The sequence below is a fragment of the Alexandromys fortis genome, unplaced genomic scaffold, assembly GCF_014885135.2.
Source record: "Alexandromys fortis isolate MF-2015 unplaced genomic scaffold, M_Fortis_MF-2015_v1.1 scaffold_495, whole genome shotgun sequence".
NCBI lineage: Eukaryota > Metazoa > Chordata > Mammalia > Rodentia > Cricetidae > Alexandromys > Alexandromys fortis.
The window spans coordinates 16,024-20,699 of NW_026068369.1; the positions used below are offsets into that span (position 1 = coordinate 16,024).

At 40.5% G+C, this 4,676-nt stretch overlaps 2 long non-coding RNA genes across 2 annotated transcripts in view; both read right to left on the reverse strand.

The window, feature by feature from the left end:
* The window catches only part of LOC126495463 (uncharacterized), a 10,191-nt gene extending 8,745 nt beyond the window's left edge, over positions 1-1,446 (reverse strand). Inside the window, exon 1 of the long non-coding RNA XR_007590144.1 lies at positions 1,325-1,446. This is a non-coding gene — a long non-coding RNA (uncharacterized lncRNA). The remainder of the gene's footprint in view (positions 1-1,324) is intronic.
* Positions 1,447-1,718: 272 nt separating this feature from the next.
* On the reverse strand, positions 1,719-4,099 carry LOC126495466 (uncharacterized). Its single transcript, XR_007590145.1, has 3 exons — positions 3,883-4,099; positions 2,714-2,784; positions 1,719-2,312 (listed from the first exon to the last, which is right to left on the reverse strand). It is a non-coding gene; the product is annotated as an uncharacterized lncRNA (long non-coding RNA).
* Between the last annotated feature and the right edge of the window lie 577 nt (positions 4,100-4,676).

The following is a 4,676-nucleotide window of genomic DNA, read 5'->3' on the forward strand; positions in this document are numbered from 1 at the left end:
ATTGTGCAGAAGGGAAAATGCTAGTTTTACTTGAGTAGTTTGGTTCAGCATCATTTGATTCCTACTGTGCTCCCAACTTCCATGATCCATATATTACATCAACTGTTGGGAAGGGTACAAGAAGCAATTACAACACTCTTTCAACATGATGAGTGGTTGTGTAAACTTTGATGCTTCCTCAGGGTTGTAATTATCTGTGTTTATCCATCAATGTAAGTGATGTGGAATGTCCTTCTGTATATGCTTTTCTTTTCTTTTCTTTTTTTTTGGTTAATGAATAAATCTGCTTTGACCTATGGCAGGGCAGAATATAGCCAGGCTGGAAGAGATATAAAAAGAAAATAGGTGGAGTCCAGGACAGGACATGTAGCTACTGAAGTAGAACTACACCAGAACTTTTCCAGTAGGCCACAGCCATATGGTGATACAGTGATTAATAAAAATGGGTTAATTTAAGATGTAAGAGTTAGTTAATAAGAAGCCTGTGCTAATAGGCTACGTGGAATTGTAATTAATATATTTTCTGTGTAATTATTTGTGCTTGGGCAGTTGGGAAACATAAGCACAGTCTTCATTTACATAAAAGATAAGAGCCTTTTGCATTTCTGACATCTACACTCTAGGCAGATGGCATAATTATTAGTTTTAGCTTTTTATTTTTTCCCCTCTACCTAGAATCTTGTGAGGTCCCATGGTTACAAAAGTGTTTTCTTAGCAATCTTAGCCCCTGGGATTGACACTAAGGTAATAGGAGTCCAAGAATCAAGTGAAATGTGTCCATGAAAGGAAGGGGATGCTCTAGGGCCTCCCAGGCTCAGTGGCTAGACCTGTAGCTCAATTAAATACAGAGTGAATGATTTGCAACCCCTTTGGTTGCAATTCTGAGCTCTTATTCATCAGACAACTCTTGGCAAAAAAAATGGGATCTTTGTAATTTTTATGATTGAAGTTTGTAATCATAGCTCCCCCTTTCACTACACTGGACTGAATATGGGCAAATCTGACCCTTACTGTTACAGTGTGAGTGGTGTAAGAAATATTTAATATGGGGCCTCTTTATTCAAAGGTAAAATTTGAGGGTCTTTGCCACAAAATGAATTCTTGAGACGACCTTAGGAAAATGGGGAAGGTCTGCAGTAGGCTTTGTCCTAGGAGGGAGGTCTACCATTTTCATCAGTGTAGTAAAAGGAATAAGATAACTTGAGGAGAGTGGAAGCACTGGCCTTTTGTGACCTGTTTAGGGCAAGGGTATGAGTTGGAAAACCCTTGCACAAAGAGGAGAAATGTCATGCACCATCCTGTTGAAGGTGAATGCCCTTACTACCTTATTCAGTGAAGTTAGGTCCCATTACTGCACTTCAGCTTCCAACTCTTCTTTAGAGCTTCCTCATCTTGTGTTGAGTTTTAGAGAGTTCAGGCAGCAATGAGAGTCTTCTTCAATGTACCTAGATGTCTGTCAACAGCTAGGTCTCCTCTTTTTTTCAGGTTGTTTTCATAGTCCATGTCTGGGCAGCAGTGATGGGGTCAGGTGATTTCTAGTGATTGGATTGAAAAACATAGCTTAAGATTCAGTTTCTAATTCTAAAGTTATGACAGGGGCCCACAACCTAGAGTGGAGCAATGCAGTTTCCTAGCCACCAGCATCAAGTATAAAAGGTTTAAATAATTTTGTTTAGAGCTTTTTGGAGGTACTTCAAAGGCAGAATGGAATGTTTGAGGATTTTTGATAGAATCCTACAAGGTAGGATGCAGTATTATTCAAAATAACATCTCTAATGTCACCTTGTGAATAAAAGAAATGCATGAGTTTCCTGGAGTCAAAGACAGTGCTTCCTAGTCTCCTTTGTACAGGTGGATAAGGTGTAAGTACACATTTTTAATGGAGGGAAGGATGATGGCCCAGTCTGACCCAGGGTGGTTCTCATGAAAACTTCAATAAACAAAGTATACATGAGGTCTCTTATAAACAGGGAAGTCCTGACAACCTCTTCTCAGAATGGGAAGTTCTGAGACTACCTTCAGCAAATGAGAAATCCCAAATGTCTTTATTCACAGCGAGGAGGGCTCCAGTCACATTTGGTAGAATACTACTATGCGCTTCAATCATGATCAGAACAGGAAGGTCCCAAGGCATCTTGGATAATGGGAAAAGGTTCTGGCTCTGCACTAACATCAGCTATTTTTTCAATGCAAACGCATACCTTGTGTGAAATCTTTGAGAGTCTAAGGCAAATCTCCTAACAATCTTCCAACAGGCTAAGTGGTTATGCAAGCATTGATGTTTCCTCAAGGTTGTGTTCAGCTGTACATATCTGTGAATAAAAGAAATAGTGCGTTTTTGATAACCAAACATGGAGACAGATGGCTTGAGAGCTTCTGTCCTGTAATCTTAAAGCAGAAAGTTGTGAGATCCCATTGTTCTCATATGTGTTTGTATGGTTGTCTTGGTCAGACGGGCCAGCTCCAAAGCAATCTTAGTTAGTAGGGGAACGTGCGAGGTCACCAACTAAAGAAGGGAAGCTTGATGGTTCTTTAGTCTTAGAGTGGACTAACGTGCTGAAGATCAGAGAATGGAGGTCTGAGACATCCCTTGTATACAGGGGCCAGTTTCGAGAGACCATTCAATAGGGTTTGATTTTTCAGATTTCCTTTTGTGGAAACTGAACTTCTGAAATCCTCTTCCTAGATGGAAGTAGATAATTGGCTCACAAACCTTCAGGGAAGATCATGAATGTCTGATACTTGTTTTACTTGGTGGTATAATCCACTCTTGGTCTGACACCCCTGTAATGAGAAGATAAAAGACAGAGTCACTTGGGAGGAATGGGAATATATAAGGACCATATAACACCAAACAAATATTTTAGGGTAGGGCTCATTGGAAAATGGGGTTTAGGAAAATCTACATCTTAGGAGAATTCTGACATCCTGTTCCATGTATTGAGAAGGAATATGTGAAGAAGAAGAAGAAGAAGAAGAAGAAGAAGAAGAAGAAGAAGAAGAAGAAGAAGAAGAAAAGTGAAAATTCTGAGCCCAATGTAAGAGAGGAAACCTCTGAGACCCCATTGAAAAATGAGGACATAATCGCCTTTGGGCAGAGGGTGAAAGTGTCATACACATTTCTGTTGAATTGGAATATCTTGGGCACCTCATATAGTGGAGAAAGTTCCTAACACTGATCATGAGCTTCCAACTCTTATTCATAGTTTGTGTTCCTCCTGAGAGAGACAAGGCTGTAACAATCTATGTCTTCTTCCAAAGACCTGGATGATTGTTCCTGGCTAGGTTACTTCCTGTAGTTTGTGTTCAGCAGTCCTGATCTTGGCAGAGATGTTGAAGTCATTCCATTTATATTGACTGATCTGAAGGCAGATGGTATTGGATTCTATGCTCTGATTGCCAAACATGCCTATGAGACCTCAAACCAGAGTGGACTATTGTCCCTTGTTTATAGAGAGAGTCTCCCACAGACCTATTCCTGAACAGCTTGATAGAAGACCTATGAGGTCATTCATGGAAGGTTTCAGGCCCCATGTTTGAAAGGGAGAGTGTTTTGGGAAGGTAGGAAAGAGCCCTAAGTTCCAGAAACCCTCAGGGAGAAGATGAAGTTCCCAGGTTACTTTGAAAACTAGAAGAATCAGCCAATATCTTATCAGGTCCAAATGTCCTCACACTATAGAATACCCATGTGTTTTGGGGCACTGAAGCTTGGTTTCAAGCAATCAGAGTTTTTTTTTTCTTTTTATAAATGATTTTTATTGAGCTCTACATTTTTCTTTGCTCCCCTCTCTGCATCTCCCCTCCCCTTCAACTCTCTCCCAATGTCCCCATGCTCCCAGTTTCCTCAGGAGATCCACATGGGAAGCAGAGTTTTTCTCTTACGGACTGGTTAGCAGCTCCTAGCTCTGTGTCCTCCACAAGCCTTTCATCAGTAGCACAGGCGTATGAGACAAGATGAGACCACTCCATTTCTGGTAAGAATCTTAAAAGTAAAAGGGTTTAATCAGGGAACAGTTTTTTTTTTACTGTTTTGTCCCAGGATATCAGTTCAGAGTACTCTGACATGCCTTTGGTCATTTGGGCATGCCTGAACACCCAGGTCAGAAGGGAAAAGATTAACATCTTCTCAGTGAGAGAAATAGAGCTGAGATTTCTGTAGATAAAAGTTTTTTTTTTTTTCTGAGGAAGCCAAGGTCAGGGAGTGCTTATTTGGAGTTTACATGACAAAAAGATGAACATCTGAGTGAGTCTTCATTTCACTGGTCTGGTCTATATCCCCTTAATCAGGTGTGTTTCTATCAGTACACATGAAGGTAAATGGTGTGTCTAAAATCCCCTTTTTCAAGGAAAGTAGAATATAACCACCGTCCTTCACAGGGTATTTATTGTCAGAGGCTCTCATTGGATCAATATTGTGTTTACAGTTTACGGAAGTGCAAATCTGGGACCCATTTATTAAGAATAATGTCTGAGGTCCATTCCATAATATCAGAAATTATATGGGCCCCTCACACGAAAGGAACATCTAAACCTTTGTACAAACTGTTAAGATGTAGGACTCCCTTTATTCCAGGATGAAGATCAGATATCTCCTTGACCAAAGGGAAGAGTGAGTAGCCCTGTGAAGAAAGGAGTTCCTGAGACCCATGAGGCAGGGGAGATATGATCAGAATGTG